General features: G+C 44.3%; 1 long non-coding RNA gene across 1 annotated transcript in view; it reads left to right on the top strand.

The window, feature by feature from the left end:
* The window catches only part of LOC106731678 (uncharacterized), a 32,862-nt gene that overhangs the window by 6,901 nt on the left and 7,726 nt on the right, over positions 1–18,235 (top strand). The window contains exon 2 of the long non-coding RNA XR_001367935.4: positions 7,661–7,729. This is a non-coding gene — a long non-coding RNA (uncharacterized LOC106731678). The remainder of the gene's footprint in view (positions 1–7,660; positions 7,730–18,235) is intronic.

Genomic DNA, 18,235 nt, shown 5'->3' with positions numbered 1-18,235 from the left:
AAATGAACCAGCGAAAGGATCTGAGTCCCCGCTCCCACTTCCTTTACCCCACGGCTCCCTGATCCTGAGGGCTCCCCCTCCACTCTCCTGAGTAGCAGAGCCCTTGAAACCCCAACAAGGCTGGGCCCAGGTTTCCTGGGGCTTAATCCCTGACCTTGTAGTCACTAGGGGCAGGAGTTAGGGTGTCCCCACTCCGAGGTGCTCTCTTTACACTGCAGGCCTTCTTGGCCCAGTGATCACTTCATAATGTTCAAAGCAAATATAATTTATTAAACATCAACTGATTAAAGAGAATAGAATAAGAAACAATGAGAATGGTTAAATGAGAACACACAGCCCTGCTCTGTAGCACAGGGACATCAACACAGCAGTCTGCAGAGTGTAAGGACAGTTCACAGTCTCTTCCTTAGAAGCCCTGGATGTGCTGCAAGGGGCTGCAGGCTGGACACGCTTGCACTGGCAGTGACCACACAGCCTCAGTCTCTAAGTGGCCAGACCCCTCTCCCAGTCCAGAGCCTTTCCCCACACTTTGCAGGTCCCAGTAGCTCACCACATCCAGCTGCAGGCTGTGCTGCTTGGCCAGTTCCAGCTCTTTGTGTTGCTTCTCTGTTCCTTTTGGCTTTCTAAGCACTGCCAGTCTGCTGCTCAACAAAGGGTCTGCACTGCTTGGCCTGTCTGTGTCTGGTTCTGTCGCTGCAGGACTTCTTCTTGTACTCCTCTTTCAGATCTCTGCCTTTGCAGGACCTCTCCTGCACACAGCTCGCTCTGCTCTTTCAGCTCCCTGTTTGCTCAGAGAGAGAGCCAGAACAATCCCCACTTACAACCTGCCAGTCAGGCTGAGCTGGAGTGTTGACTGCTTTCCATTGTCTCTGGGGTCTGTCAGTCTCATGAACCCTTCCCCTTCTGAAGCTGGTAAACCAAAAAACTCCCACAGAGTTTTAGTAAGGGGTAACAGTCCCCTTACACATACATGTGTTTGTATGTGACTTTTGTCCTTGGAATGCTAGAACCAAGACACTTGAGAGGCTCATTCTTGAAGCCCTTTTTGCTGACGACTGTGCACTTACGGCACATGAGGAATCTAATCTCCAGCTTATCGTCAACAAGTTTGCTGAAGCAACTTGCCTCTTTGTTTTGACCATCAGCCTAGGAAAGACCAAGATACTGTTCCAGCCTGCTCCAGGATATGCTGCTTTCCTCCCTTCAATTTCTATTGAAGGAACAGAGTTAAAAACAGTGGACAAGTTTAAGTACCTCAGCAGTGTGACAGACAATGACGGCTCCCTTGACAAAGAAATCAATGGCTTTGCAGATCCTGGCAATCAGGCATTAGGACGTTTGAGAGCATGAGTGTTGAATCAGCACAATATTCAACAGTCCACTAAACTGAAAGTGTACAGGGCTGTAGTCTTGACCAGCCTCCTGTATGGACGCGAAGCCTGGACCTTGTACAGAAAACAAGTGAAACTACTGGAGTGCTTCCACACACGCAGCCTGAGGTCATTACTGCACATTCGATGGTAGGACAGAGTCACAAGCTTGGAAGTCCTTGACTGAGCAGGAACCACAAGCACTGAAGCCATGATTCTGAAAGCCCAGTTTCGTTGGACAGGGCACATCATTCGAATGGAAGATTCAAGAATTCCTAAGCAACTCCTCTAGGGTGAACTCTCCCAGGGCAAAAGGAATCAAGGTATGCCTCTCGGGGTATAAAGACTGCGTAAAGGCCAATATTTCTCATGCTGGATTAAAGCCAAAGCAGCTAGAGCATCATGCAGAAGACCAAACAGGCTGGCGGGCTCTTGTACGACACACGTATGACAACTTTGAAGAGCAGCGATGCATATGCCTGATTGATGCTCTTGAGAGGAGAAAAGCAACAGTAGCAGCCACACCGACAGAGCCAGGACAATTCCTTTGCCCCCACTGTGAATGCTCATGCCATTGAAGGCTTGGACTCCTCAGCCACATGCGAGTCCACAATCGATGAGCCTGTGCAAGCTCAAGACGTCATCGTTGGACTTGACCGACTACCATTATGAAACCTAAGGTACCAGTCCTGCACAGACCTAGACATTTAGTTACTCTGCATATGGGGGAAATCCTGGCCCTATTGAAGGCGGTGATAGTTTTCTCTGAGTACATCCTGTGATTTCAATACAACTACTGATAGAGTGAAATTTTCAGAAGGGCACCCAAAAAGAACAGGCACTCGCGGATTGGAAGAGCACAGAAAGTGGCTGCTCCTGCTGCTGCAGTGTCCAAAGTGGTCTGATCAAGAAGGGAAAAGAAAACAAAACCACTAGGAAGTTTTAAAAATTGTCTGAATGTTTGACCTTTAACTGAAACAAACAGCAAATGAAACAAACAATGATGAATGTGGCCCGTTGAAACCCCTCTGACATCGAGGAAAACCTTACGCGCTGCAATTAAATCAAGCATCCTCCTCGACTTCAAGTAACTGTAGACAATTCCAGGAATTCAAATCAAAGAGGCTACGTCTAGACTGGCATGATTTTCCACAAATGCTTTTAATGCAAAAGCACTTTTTGCGGAAAAGCGTCCGTGCCAATCTAGACGTGCTTTTCCACAAAAAAGCTCCGGTCGCCATTTTCGTGATCGAGACTTTTTTGCGCAAAACAAATCTGAGCTGTCTACACTGGCCCTTTTGCGCAAAAGGACTTTTGCCCGAATGGGAGCAGCAAAGTATTTCTGCAAGAAGCACTGATTTCAGACAGTAGGAAGTCAGTGTTCTTGTGGAAATTCAAGCGGCCAGTGTAGACAGCTGGCAAGTTTTTCCACGAAAGCAGCTGCTTTTGCGGAAAAACTTGCCAGTCTAGACGCAGCCAGAGACTCCCAATGAACTTTTCTATTAACCCAGTAATTCCCCCCAAACAGAAAAATCCTGGCCAAACAAGAATCACCCATTTCTGTGTATGTGCTGGCTGGAGGACTCTGGAGGAGAAGGGGTGGTCACAGCTGGCAGCTGGAGAGGTGCTTTGAAACTGCTGCTTCTCTCCAGCCACCAGCTACATGTCTGCCCTCTGCTCCTCTGGAGTCTTCTGGCCCATGCTTGCACCACTTGCTGCCTCCTGGTGAGCAGGGACTGGGTGCAGCCCATGGAGAAGAGGCGGGGGCGTTGGCTGGCTGCAGGAGCTGGTGCAGTGCCTGCGTTTCCTCATGCACCAGCATTCAGATGAAATAAAAAAATAGTCTTTTTTAATTGCAAATATACAGCATTTCAGACACATCATGGGTCATATAGGCTTTTGTAGAGTAGCGTGGGAACTTAGGTACTATTTATAACATTGGAACTTTGGAATGTATTTTCCCATAGGAAAAAACCACCTGACTTACAAATGAACTTTTGGAACGCAACCCACTTGTAAGTTGGGAACTCCTGTCCTTGCATTCGCACGAGGGGCTTATAGTGCTTTAACTATGTCAGTATAGCTAAAACAATGCCATTTCTGTATGCAGATAAACCCGAAGTCACTTGGGAACACAAGTCCCATTGTCCACTGAATGAAGTCCCATTGAATTTGAAATGCAGTTGGACTTGCCCTTCTGTAAATCCAACCCTCAGGGCACAGCACTAAACAAGTGCTTACGTGTTTGTATGACTGGGTTCTTAGAAGGTATTTGCACCTGCACCTGGCCATATGGTGCTTAGCATATCGGGCTGCAAGTATGTGACTAAGATTTGCAGGCATGACTTAGTTGTATGCATGTGTCAGGAGTGACACAAAAATAACTCTGAAAATCTGGCTCATATATTTAATCAGTTTGTGTGGGAAACAAATGCAAATTGCAGCAAGCTATAACCTTGTAATTCAATTTAGCTTTTAATTAAGGCAATAGCTACACTACAGCTTATGCTGGCATAATTTAAGTCTCTGAGGGTATGTCTACACTACCCCGCTAGTTCGAACTAGCGGGGGTAATGTAGTCATCCGCAGTTGCAAATGAAGCCCGGGATTTGAATTTCCCGGGCTTCATTTGTATGAAGCTGGCCGGCGCCATTTTTAAATGCCGGCTAGTTCGGAGCCCGTGCCGCGCGGCTACACGCGGCACAGACTAGCTAGTTCGGATTAGACTTTTTATCTAAACTTTACTCTACTTACAGAAGAGTCTATTTTTGGAGGGAGACATTCTGTGTGACTCCCTCAGTAGCTGGAGAGAAACTGCCCAGAGTAAAGAGGGAAAAAAACCAAAAATTCCTTTGTTTCAGTTTGAAATTCCTACCTGCATTCCTATTGGCTGACTCTACCTGGCTTAGGTAAGGGACATAGTTAACCCCTTAGTCCCTCATGGTCATGACAATTCACTACACCATTCCGTACCCTCTCACCTTCCTATCTGTTTGAGTAGCAGGCAAGAAAGAACTGAAGAAGCACCACTCCATGACTGGACGGGCAATACTACAGGAAAAACTTTCCCTGACTGTGCACAACACACACATGCCTAACTGGAATGGACATGAGCAACACATCTCAAAGAACAACAAGAAGCCAACTAACCAGTTTTACAACCCTTCGCCTCCACCCCAAGATTTTATAGCATGTTGGGTGAAGGGTGTAGAGGCTTCCAGAAATACTCTGTAGGAATTTAAGCCCTGGTCATACCTTCAATTAATTCAGCAGTGAAGACCATCCCACAGAATGGTTTGCTGCTGCCCCATGGCCGTTCAGTTTTCTATGACCCTAACAACATTTTTAAAATAAACTCCTGAGCACATGCCTGACTGCCAGAAATTACTGAATTCTAAGCTTGGCTCTGACATTCATCATCTCTGCAACCTTCAGTAAGTTCCTTACCCTCCCCATGTCTCAGTTTCCCTGTCTGTAAAATAATGCTTGCTATCTCTTAGGAGCATCTTGGGGACTGGTTACTGCTTGAGAGAGGAAAAAATTATTTACATACAAATCATATTTAACTAGCAGTGGATCTGTGTCAGTCACTCAAACTCCAAGTTCAGGTGTAGTCATTCTCCTTCCCATTTGGTCAGCCCAAAGCGTGATTTCTTGGAAGAGGAATAAAAATGAAGTCATAGTATTAGATCAGTGGTCCCCAACGCGGTGCCCACAGGCGCCATGGTGCCCACCGGGCCATTTCTGTGCACCCACTGAGTGATCGGGGCTGGTCCCACTGCTGGGCGCATGGGCGGTGCTGGCCCCTGGGCGCGCAGCATACGGGCGGCCCCGCCCCCAGGTGCACGACGCAAGGGCTGTGCCGGCTCTGGGCACATGGCACGGGGCGGCGCTGGCCCCAGACGTGTGGCGTATGGGCTGTGCCGGCCCCTAGGCACGCGGCACCAGCCCCAGTTGCGCAGTGCCTGGGTGTTGCCAGCTCCTGGGCGTGCAGCGTATGGGCGTCCCCGCCCCTGGGCGTGCGGCACAGGAGCGGCGGCGGCCCCGGGCATGCAGCGCATGGGCTGTTCCAGTCCTGGGTGCGTGGCGTATGGCAGCACAGATGCAGCGCCGGCCCTGGGCGTGTGGCATATGAGCAGTCCTACCCCTGGGCGTGTGGCATAGGAGCTGTGCCAGCCGCGGCAGTGTGGTGCACGGGTGGTGCCAGCACTAGGCACGCGGTGTATGGGTGGCCCCGCCACTGGGCATGTGCACAGCCCCGCCCCCAGGTGCCGAGTGCATGAGTGGCCCCACCCCCAGGTGCCCGGCAGCCCCAAAAGGTTGGGGACCACTGTATTAGATGAAGAGTGCTTCTAATATGAAATAAACCTCTGAATAAACTTCCAGTCCAGCTGATGATACAATTTTACTTTGGCACCCTTTATTCCTTGTAAAGTACCACAGATAGGTGGAACAGTTGTAAATAGCTTGCAGCAATGCAAATACCTCCAGGCTAGTGTAAAAAATAATTACAGTTAGAGGTATCAGTTGTGATTGTGCCTGTAGCATCTTCCAGTGGCAGAAACAAAGTACAGTATGTATATTTTTAAGGCAGGCAGGCTGGGACAGCTAAAGCCACGGATGTTTGTCTACATAGGTGCTGGAATCAGGGCATGCTGCACCTCAATGTTTGAAGTGATTTCCATTATATACAAGATTTATGTTTTGGTTCAATGATTCTCAGCCCCCCTCCCACCACCACTATTGTTCCAGCACCCTTGTCTATCTTTATTATTAGTAATGTGTTACATGTAATGTAAACCAGTTAGCACATTTTGTTGTGCTGCTAAAAAGAATGGCTGCCAAGCAGTCTGAGGTGATCTGGCCTGGAGAATGATCAGTAATTCTTACAGTAGGAATGAAGACCATGAAGAAAGAGAGGCTGGTGGCAGCCATTATTTTTAGCAGCGAAGGTACGGGCGAGGGTATGCTGGCTCCATCACAAGGTGCACTCCAAGAATCCTCACATCTATGGGGGAGACCAACTGTTGCTGCATGTTCAAAAAATGCAGAAGAGGTTATGCTGGCCTCACTCCCCATCCCCAAAGAGCCCATAGGCAGCAGGAGCTTCCCATCCATGGGAAGAGCAGGTGACACCAGACACAAGGTATAGCTGCCATGGTCCCCGTCTTTAGAGAGCTCCAAGAAGTAGAACCCTCCCCTCCTCTCTCTCCTCAGGGGGAAAGCAGATCATTGAACAAAGTAGACTTGACATGGTGGCAGAGCTGTGCAATGGGAACAAGCCTACATTGGCAGACTTTGGACCAGATGTCTTAATCAGATCTTGCTCAACTCTAGATTCTATAATTTAATCACAGAAAATATTTTTACATGGGTGGCATCATGAGGTAACTTAATGGACCATTCAGAGAGGTAAACAAGAGCAATATGAACAGTGGAGGAATTGTAGAAATAAGAACACTCCTTAAAGTTTACTTTCTCACTTGCCTTTTTTTTTACTTGATAAGATTGTAACTTTTTTTTTTTTACAATGCTCTTTTAGTTCCAGTAATTCATTGAAGAGTCTTAGATTTGCTGTAATGATTTCCATTCTGTGTTTCTTTTTCTACAAACTCTCAGTTCCAGGGGATAGGGTAGGGCATGGGAGAGGAAGAGTTTTTTGTAACTATAGCGTGGAACTGCTGAAGTGTTATTTTGTGTAACATCTACTTTCTTAGAAGTAAATGCTGTAACTAGAACATAAGGGAGGGGAATGTTGCTTTAATCTGATTTAACCCCCAAACTTGCAAAGACTTATGTATGTGACATAATCATAATTAACTTTGGGTAATGGCTAGTTCTATGGGATTCTGTCCAGCATTGGGGGTTTGGTAATTAAAATTCTTCCAAAGCTTCTAGAGAGCTGTAACTGGGAGCACACTTGTGTCTGGATAATCTATGATGCCTAAGTGTGGGGATAAAAAATGTATCAGCATAAAGAGTCAGTTGCTTCATGCACAAAATGGCAAAGCAATGTTTATGTTACTCTTGTCATCCAGGCTGAGTGTCATAAAACATATATGCCACATAATATCATCATGTGTTCAGTAAGCATATTTTGTAGAAAAATTATTTGAGTTTTTAAACATTGTATTAGTGCTTTCTTCAGTACTTTCTTCTACCTCATCCTGTCTGGGAAGCCAAGTTTGCAGATGACAAGTAATATATGTTGGAAGCCTGCTTCCCAATGTATGATAATGCTGTGATTGTTAAGGTCTGAGCTGGTAATGATTTACACTTTATGTGCACAGGTTGAAATGGTTACAGAAATGAAAGACTGGAGAATCAGACCCCTTCTTTGAGCCTGGAATGGATATGAGGTATTGAGTACTGTGTGTCTGTCATTGTTTCAGGGGTTGATAGCCTGTACTTTAGCCTAGCAGGGGGACATGGGAATGATTGTCACTGATAGTTGTTTTGATTTTAATCTGGCAGCTGTGTGAAACAGTTCACCAGATAAGAAATCTTTGAAGTTGTCCTGGGGAGGGGGGAATTATTAGACAGAGGCTTGGAGAGTGGGCAATGATAACAGGATAAATACAATTTATCACCATATATGTGGACTTACTCACTTATTACCAAAAAATGTGGTTCTGTTTTAACTGGAGAAATTGATCTGATATCTTACCATTGTAAGGTATGTACAAAAGTAACACTAAAAATGAATGTTCTCAGATTTCCGAGTTAGAGATAGTGTTGCCTGTGAATAAACTGATAACTGAAAAATAGACATTTAATGCAGATTCACATCAATTATATCGTTTTTCAACAAATGTGTATTATTTAGTGGTATTATTTAGCATATAATTGTTAAATCATCAGCATCATTAGTTGGTTCTAACTGATAGGGCATGGTGTATAAAAGAATAAGGCATGTAACTCAAATGCCTGTTAACACATAACATATTTATTGGCTGACCCACAGTAGCTGTGCATTGTGCTAACCTGTTGACCCCCCAGTCTGACTTGGGCTTGCCTCGGTGCTCTATCTCTCTTCCTGCCAATGCAAGGCACAGAATTATCAGTCACAGAAGGAAGCTCCATCCTCCTCATCAAAAGAAGAGTCACTTAAAGACAGGCCCTTGTGAGGGGGAGGAATTAGGGGGAAGCATCCTGTGTAGGGAGAATATATTCGGAGTTTAGATATACTCAGGGGGGCTGACAGAATTGGAGGCCCTACGGCAAGTTGGGAAAGCCAGCTCTGTGCTCCTGGAAGGGGCAGGACTTTGGAAGGAAGTGACGGGCTGAGGCAGTCAGCTTTCAGTGTTGCCTGGAGCAAGCCCAGCTGTCCCCCTGCCCCCCCCCCCCCCGCCAGCTCTGAGTGACATCTGCAGCATGGTGCATAGCGCTTTGGTGGAGATGTAAAGATCCCAGGGCTCTGGCCACCACAACCACCAGTGCTCCATTAGCAGCAGCGGTGGCCTGGAGCCCTGGCCCCTTTTGAATTGCTAGGACTGGGGGCAACTGCTCCCTTCGCTCACCTTTCTGTCGGTAGGTCTGGATACACTTTAGTCTACTGTAATAGAAGCATATATTTTTAGCATTCTATTTGTATTCAGTGAACATCGCAAAATCCACAAGGCAATGACACTAGCAGGCTTTGGAAGTACTTTTTCTTTAATCTGCAGCAGTGATCTTACAGCTAAAGGAAATTAATATTTGGGTATCTTAATTTGGAACATGGCCTAAATGCAAAGTGCCTGCTGTTTCTATGGCTGTTATATACACGCAGCATGCAGTGCTCACAGGGGATTTACTAGAAAAGCAGAAGGTGCAGTTCCTTTGTATTATGTTACATTGTCTTATTTGCCAACTAGCAGGTCACATTTCCCAGTGTTGTGCAAGCATGAAATGAGCCTATTGTAATTAGCACTGGGTAAACCTATAACTGTTTGTTTGCCTTGGTCAGGAGAAACATTCAGAAATTCAAATGGACCCCATGCTGCTATAGCGCTCTCTCTCTCTCTGGCTCACCCTCACCTTCCTCTCACCCCCCTCTCTCTCCCACGAGTAGCAACTTCGACACATCTGCTTGTGTCCTGCACCTCACCCACATCAAGAATACCCCCTGCATAGCTGAGGTAGGAAAGAGTTATCATCACAGTTTACCAATGGGGGAATTAGCTGTAGAGACAGAGAAGGTGGCATTTTCAGGTTCTCGGCTTCCATAATTGAGGTTAGTGTTTTTTAGAGGGGGAGGATTGCCCACTGGTTAGTGCACTAGCCTAGGCCTCAGGTTCTCTGCTCTGTCACAGGCTTCCTGTGTAACTTGGGCTAGTCCTCTGGGACCATGTTTTCAGAGGTATTCAAGCATCTAAAGTTGAAGGAATGGCCTAGTGGAATTTTCTAAATTGTCTAGAAGTCAAACTTCACTAGGCATCTATCTGCATCAGTTGTTGCTAAAACACCTTTAAAAACCTGCCTCTTAGTTTCATTGCACCTCAGTCAGCATCTGTGAAATAGGGATAATAGCAGTGCCCTATGTCATGGGACAATGAGAGGATAAACACATTAAAGATTAAAGGAGCTCAGATACCATGTAGACAGGACTGCTTAACTTAGATTTTTCAAAAGAACTCAGATCCCATTGAGAATGGGGGAGTTGTTGAACTGTTATGAAAATCCAGACATTTTATTTGTGTCTGAATGGGAAAATCTGGCTCCATGCGACTTGGCCAGGAACACCTGAGACCCAGGCCAGGGCCTTATCCTCAACACAATCTCTTCTTTTCCTTTTGTGCAGTTGCCCTTCCACCACTTGTATATTCTGTACCACTCCCTATTAACCACTGGTCCCTCTTTTAAATTTAGCCTGGCTTGGAACTGGCCAGGCAGAGAAGACCAGATGGGAAGCTTAACACATGGAGATGTGGTCTCTCCTAGGTGCAGTGTGCATTCTGGGCACTTCATTCCATATTGTCATGCACTTTGGGTAATCGTGTTGCAAAGTTAACGTAAAATGCTGCTAGATGAGACTGGCAGTGTTCCATGCCCATTTAGTATAGAAGTAAATGGCCATGCAGCAGCAGGGTAATGGATGATCAAGCACTGTCAGATAACTTATATAGGACAGGAGAAGCCAGAGTGTTGGTGTCTGACTTCATCTGCAACCTATTTGAGGCTAGTTGGCTCTGTTATATGGTAACCAGGTAACCAGCAAGTCACCAGGTCCTGATGAAATGCATCCCAGGATACTCAAGGAGCTGATAGATAAAGGCTCAGATACCTCCTCTATGATCTTTGAAAAATCATGGCAGACAGGGGAGAAGGGTCTGTTTTGGGACCCGTACTGTTCAATATCTTCATCAATGATGTAGATATTGGGATAGAGAGTACGCTTATTAAGTTTGCAGATGATACCAAACTGGGTGGGGTTGCGACTTCTTTGGAGGATAGGGACATAATTCAAAATGACCTTAGCAAGTTAGAGAAATGGTCAGAGGTAAACAGGATGAGGTTTAATAAAGAGAAATGCAAAGTACTCCACTCAGGAAGGAACAATCAGTTCCATACATACAAGATGGGAAGCGACTGTCTAGGAAGGAGCATGGCGGAAAGGGATCTCGGGGTCATAGTGGACCACAAGTTGAATATGAGTCAACAGTGTGATACTGTTGCAAAAAAAGCAAATATGATTCTAGGTTGTATCAACAGGTGTGTTGTAAGCAAAACTCGTGAAGTCATTCTGCCGCTCTACTCTGCACTAGTTAGGCCTCAGCTGGAGTACTGTGTCCAGTTCTGGGCGCCACATTTCAAGAAAGATGTGGAGAAATTGGAAAGGGTACAGAGAAGAGCGACAAGAATGATTAAAGGTTTAGAGAACATGACCTATGAAGCCAGGCTTCATGAACTGGGCTTGTTTAGTTTGGAAAAAAGAAGATTAAGGGGGGACATGATAGCGGTTTTCAAATATCTAAAAGGGTGTCACAAGGAGGAAGGAGAAAATTTGTTCCTCTTGGTTTCTGAGGACAGGACAAGGAGTAATGGGCTTAAAGTGCAGCAGGGGAGGTTTAGATTGGACATTAGGAAAAAATTCCTAACTGTCAGGGTGGTCAAATATTGGAATAAATTGCCAAGGGAGGTGGTGGAATCTCCCTCTCTGGAGATATTTAAGAACAGGTTAGATAGACATCTGTCAGGGATGGTGTAGACGGAGCTTGGTCCTGCCTTGAGGGCGGGGAGCTGGACTCGATGACCTCTTGAGGTCCCTTCCAGTCCTATGATTCTATGATTCTATGAATGCAGCTCAACAGATAATAATATTGTGTGAAAGCCCTGCAAGAGTTAGGGGAAAGAGTTAACCTGGTCACTTGCAAACCTCCAAAAAGATTTGGCTTTGATTTTAATTTGAGGGATGAGTCAAAGTTAAGGCAAGTTTTTGTTTTGAGGAGCCACTTCCTGCTGTAATTATTAATGTGCACACTGAAAAATAAGCAGAGGTACAGCTGATGATGGAACCAGAACAGAACAGTTCCTAACAATGTGCAGCTGATTCTCTTGAATTAATCTGATTCAAACTGGAGTATTTTCATTGACTTTTCTGTCATTCCTCTTAATTTGCAATGGCATGAAAGCAGAATTGGGTCCTTCAGGTTTATAGTCTCCTTATATTTCAAGTAACAACAGTGACAAGTGCTCAGCATCTCTCAGGATTAAGCCCTGTTATTTGGTAGGAGACTATTAATAAACTGTTGTCCTGGTCAGCTAAGCCAACTTCTGTATTGCCATATAGACATTACTGTGTAATGGTGTCCTGGTGTTATACGTGCTGTCCAGCAGGTAGCAGCATCACATCAGTAAATAACTTTCAGGTTTTTTTGGTTAAAAATATTAGCATGTGTGCTGTCTTACCGCCAATTCACTTTCAGTAAAACAGTGTAAATGCTTCACTTATACTGAGCCAGCCCCTTTCGAGATCTCATCCATTTCCATGCATTATGTAATTGGCATTATGTAGGTCAAATGGCCCTAACAAATGTTTCACATCTAACGAGAGAATTAGAAAAAGGAGCAACTCAGCTACAGTGAAGCTGTGATATTTCTGAAATCAATTACATTAAATATAGCTGATTAAATGTCTGATCCAGCACTCACTGACACCAGTAGAAAGCATCTTCTTGATTGTCATGGGCATTGCTTCAAGCCCTACATGGTCAAATTGACCACTACACAATTAGGGTTTATTTGTCCCTCTTAGACCTTTTAATAGAGGAAAGAGGTAGGAGACACTACATCCATTTCCCCCACCCTTACCTCAGAGGGCCCAGCCCTTTGAAGTGTGTGTGTGAGAGAGAGAAGGACAAGTGTAGCAGAAGATTGCTCCAGGGAAACAGGGGATGTATCTCCTGGGAGGATTTCCCAACTGGGAACAGTGAGACCAGATTGAACTTGGTATAAGAGGGTTAATAGATTCTAAGGTGCAGGGACCGTAGTGATAATCTTGTCTGCCATCCTAGGGCTGGGAGAAGGGCTTGGAAGGGATCCTTGCTAACTGGAGTATATATGAAGACTCAGCAGCTAGGACAGGGGGTCCTGTTAGAGATATTTATTGCTTGGAAGTTAAGGATTTTTCTTAGGGGTGCCCATCGGGGACAGCATAATTAATAGCAGAAAGTTTTTCTCATAGTGTGCACACCCACAGCCTCTATTTTAGGAAGGAAAAGTTGGGTGCATACTGGTCCCCTTCTAGCTGCAGGACCCAGCACCGAATTACACAAGATGTAATTAAATGGGAGGTGTGATGCTTTGGCTCAGCAGGGAGTGTATCAGTAAGAGGTGAGGAATCTCTAGCAGGGTGTAGGCATGTCAGGTGTCCGTGGCACTTAGGTGAAAGAACAGGGATAATAAAGTGGCCATGCTGGAGCCAACCAAATCCCCTTCACTGTGGCAAATGTGTATCCTTAAAGTACTTGTACCTGTAACTTTTAAAAGATGACCTGTGAATGCTTGTGCCCTTTATTGCTTCTTTACAATAATATAAAGAATGATTTGTCTTAAGGTTACTTTCTACTTGGGCTTGTTTTCTGTTGGGCACTAGGGATCCTCATCTGCTGACTTCAAGAGTAACAGGTAGACAGCTGACACAGTGGCTAGTCCCTGAGATCGGATCTTGTCTATCCTTATTCATGCAGATTCTGGAAAAGTGAGATCTGATTACATGAGATGGGATTTCTGTTCTGTTCAAATCCTTGGCTTTGATTTTCCCTGATATACTTAAAAAGCCTGAACATGTCCCATTCCACCTGTCTGAGACCTCTACCACAGTGTTTCTCAACAACTGGTCCGTTGACCAGTGTCAGTCCCTGAGATCTCCCTCATGTGGTTTAAGAAGGCAGCAAGCTGGTCCAGGTATCAAAAAGGTTGAGAACCACTGTACTAAAGGAGACTACCAGCAAAAAGTAGGGGTGAAAAGTCTTGATATTCATAAGGTAAAAATATTTAGGAACATTTAACGTCCCCGGTATTTATTCTTTCTCAGTCATAATGTATTTTAAAAAGCACACACTCAGCACCTGTTCTTCACAGGTCATCTTGATGTACTGAATTAGACATTGGGTAGGTAAAGCCAAAGGCATATCAGGAGTCCTCACTTTAAAGTGCTGATGTTCCAAATGTATGCAAGATCCAAAGCTTCGGAAGCACCATGGGATGGGTAAAAGTCTGCTGCTTCTCTTTAGGAAAACTGCTTCATCCCTTCCATGAGACAACATCAGATAACCTCAGTGTTTTCCTAGCCTAAATTTTATTTACCATAACTATAGTCAAACCCTGTGTCTGTATTGTATCTTTATGGATTTTTACAGTACTTGGTTTGGGTACCTCACTACATTTCTCTTAGGTAGGAAGCATTATTATCCCTATGTCACAGAGGGAAGAACTGAGATTGAGAGAGTTACCAAAGGCCACACTGGAACTCTGTGGTAGAGCAGATACAGCCTCCTAAACTTCTGTCTCTTAGTCAAGCCTTAAACACAAGATTGGCATCCTTCCTCCCAAATGAATTTGGAGCTCTGCCTTCGTGAACAGTGGCTTTGCAGTGGTTTCTGGTAAGGGAGCTTTGTGTGTGTTTGCTCAGCATGATAACAATCTCTATGGTCTTTTTAAAAAAAGACTCTGTGTCTCATTGCAGTTTCCTAATAGGCTGAGAAGCCATTGATTGGTCTTGGTCATGCTGAACAAGACAGGAGACCAAATTCAGCTTTGGTATAAGAACAGGGACTTCAGAGGGGTGACATCACTAATGAATTTGGTCCAGTATCTTCAACTTAACTGTGGCTTTCATTAGTAATGTTTTCCCCTGTGATCCTATTGTATGTTTGCATAGCTGAGTAGATTTCCCGTATTTGTATTTCTTCAGCTGTCATTGTCCCTCATTGCTCAAGTGTTTGTCTCTTTGACTCATACTACAGCAGAGATGCTGCTCAGTCATCTGCTGTGTGGACTTAAATGTATTTCTTTTTACCTTTATAATCCCACTGGAAAAAAAAAAAGTAACTTCTTGGCGCTAGTGATCCTGCTCAATTGTTCTTACAGTTGAGGTTCTTTTATGAATGTATTCAATCTTCTAACTTACTACAGTACTCCCAAATAAATAGGGCTTTCCTTTTACTTACATAGGTATTCGTGTCCACCAACCATTGAAATCAGTCGGGTTACTCTGGTAAAAAACTGGCAAGAGAAAAATCAGGCCCTGAGCTTTCAAACTTCAAAGAAAGAAGAGAGAATTAAATGAAGAGAATATGAGGAAGGGCCATCAAGAGGAAAAGACTGAGAAAATGTAAATCACATGCAGGTCACAGTGATTCCTCTTTTGATTACTGCATCACAGTTTTTATATTTGGGTGTATTGCTCAGAGCACCAAGTATACACGCATAAGTCTTGTGCAAGTTAGGATTTTGAAGCTTATGGTTAAACAACTGAGTCAGAACTTTGATTCTTTGCTGCTATGACAAACTGTATCACTTACTCTACTCTTAGCAGGGTGTTGGTCTAAAGTGAAACAGAGAAATGTAAATGAGAATTTGAGTTTTGAACCACAGAAGAATTATTTTAACTGATCCAGGCTTCCCTCCATAGTCTGTAATTAGAGTTGGGAGGACAAAGATTTTTGCTTGTGCCATCTAATTTAGATAATAACTTCTTCAGGGCAGGGTAGGGATCTTGTCTTAAGTATTTGTAAGATGGCATGAAGCCTACAGGACTCTATTAATACATTTTAAAATAGAAGTGGAATGATTTTAAATCCTTTTTAATTGAGAAGAGCAGATGCAAAAAATAAACCTAGCTGATGCATTTAATTAGCAGAACTGACACAGCTACAACTTTTCAATAGCAATTACTTTCCTGTTAGCAGTAACACCAGTTGGCCAAAATTATTTCATGAATAAAATTTGACTTCTCAGTTCTGACCATTTTAAAATAAATTCAAAGGGGCTGACTCTGCCACTCATACACACCTGGACAAGTATTTGCTTGCACAAGAAGCCATGGATCCACTAGTATAAATCTTACTAATTGTAAGTGAAAATTGTAGTACACCACCCACAGTTTCAGACAAAACTTCAATATAAAACAGAGTTAAGCACTTCATGCTGCATCTTTCAAAGGAGGTGACACTACTACCTGCTAAAGTAATTATTGCCATTGCCTGTGTAAGGAAGCAGAGGCCAAACAGCAACTTATAAAGTTCTTTATTAGATGACAAATCCGGATGTTTATATTACATGGTTGCCACTAGACACATCCTGTCTGAACAGGTGTCCAGGTAACTCAGATAGCACAGAGCCTAAAGGAGGAAGAGGAGGTGATAGCTCATGGTTTCTGAGGCTGCGGCTTGCAAAATACAATAGTATTTAACATCTTTTTAAAGTGAAAACTTGTCTCCTGTCCTCCACCCCATAATGTCTGTCAGTCTGTCTGTCTTATCCCACAAGTTATTACATGTCCACAATTCCAAATGATGGCAGCAGTTGTAGCATCTCACAGGTGCAGGTCCATACAGATGATGTAGTAGCACTATGCCTGACTAGATCTCAAACAGAAAAAATCTATTGGCTGGATTTAACATGCCATTCCTCTCTCTTTGGGCTCCTTTTAGGTACAATGTATTGGAGAGAAACGGCTAGAGCAGTTATTTAGCCTTAAAATGAGGGTGAGGAGGCCCACTGGTGTCTCAGCATGGCTCCTGTGGTGCTGCTACCTGGTGGGACAGAGCTGAGGCATGCAATGGTGGAGTGTTTGCCAATGAGCCATAGGAATTTGAACGGCTCCATATTGAAGCTGTTCTCTGAAATATTCCCTGGTGCTAGTAGAGCTCTTCAGGAGTCAGTGCCTCAATCTGCTGCCAACAAGCTTCTCCTCAGACCAGGTCCTCTGTTCTAAGACTCTGCCTTCACTTGAGTGTGCCTTGCTTAGTGGGCAGCTCAACCTCTTCCACCACTCCTGCTTGGCCAGTTCACTCTGCTGACCCTCCCTTGCCTCTGGTTATCTTCTTCAGCTTAGGCTGTTGCAGAGGGCATCTGGAGAGTCAATTATGCTGGGAGCATCAGAAAACAGCCAGGGCTGATAAAACTGAGCAGTCCTGGGGGCAAATGTTTGTGTAGGTCAAAGCAGAATTACTGGATAAGGTGACAGTTTAATTTTAAAATTTCAAAAATGGCCTAGGTCTGAGATGTGATCAGAAAAAAAATGTATAGAGAACCCAAAGGGCTTGTGACGAGTTATTCTATCAAATGTAGGCATGCTGTTTAATCAGAGTGAGAAACAGATTTCAGTTTCAAGTGTAAATCTCAATGCAGCTCTAAATGGGGCTACCAAGCGATACAAGCACATACACGCAAATGTGACATACATGTGCCTTTCTCGTGCAGTAAAAATACCAAGGCTAACAAAAATACAGAAGGGTTTTTGGGACAGTACTGCTGCCCCAGTGGAATGGCAGTCCATCCACCACTGCTGGAGTGGCTTCCCCAGTCAGAGCTTAACATTCACCATTGAGTCAGCTGTTTTTTTTTTTTTGATGTTTTGCTCTCTGCAGTTGTTTTTTAGTCAATCAAAAACATTTACTAAAAGCAAGCAACAAAGGGAGCCACTAGTAATACAGGTAGCTCACTAAACCTTTAAAAATAGACAGCGGCTAAGCTGCATCCAATGCTTGGGTGGAAGATTTCTAGGAAGATCCCAGGTGATATAGAAAGTGGGGCATTTCTTTGTGAGTACTGACTGATCATGTTTTTATGGGGCTACTTTGCTGCTGGAAGTACCATGTAAAACGAATGTCCTGGACCATCTTGTGGCCATTAAGAATGACCTCACATTTTTGCATCAGTTAACTTAGAATTTGGTGCTGGTACCAGAGTTAGGTAATTACATGCAGCTGGTCTAAATTCCTCGTGACATTTCATTGGGATACAATATGCTTAGGCAGCCTCTCTTTTTTGGGGTTAACCAGAAAACTTGAACTATGTGCAGCTGCCGGCCAACCAGGTTTGTGTCAAATTTTTAGTGCCTGCTTATAGCTGGCTTGTAAGTCACCAGGCCTTTAACTGACTAACATGATAGCAATTTTCAAGTATCTAAAAGGGTGTTATAAGGAGGAGAGAGAAAAATTGTTTTCCTTGGCCTCGGAGGACAGAACAAGAAGCAATCAGCTTAAATTGCAGCAAGGGCGGTTTAGGTTGGGCATTAGGAAAAACTTCCTGCCTGTCAGGGTGATTAAACACTGGAATAAGTTGCCTGGGGGAAGAAGGGGGGTTGTGGAATCTCCATCTCTGGAGATATTTAAGAACAGGTTAGATAGACATCTGTCAGGGATGATCTAGATGAT

The sequence above is a fragment of the Pelodiscus sinensis genome, chromosome 6 (assembly GCF_052426305.1).
Source record: "Pelodiscus sinensis isolate ZL-2025 chromosome 6, ASM5242630v1, whole genome shotgun sequence".
NCBI lineage: Eukaryota > Metazoa > Chordata > Testudines > Trionychidae > Pelodiscus > Pelodiscus sinensis.
The sequence above is the reverse complement of the archived record's forward strand: the minus strand, read 5'-3'. Positions and strand labels throughout refer to the sequence as shown.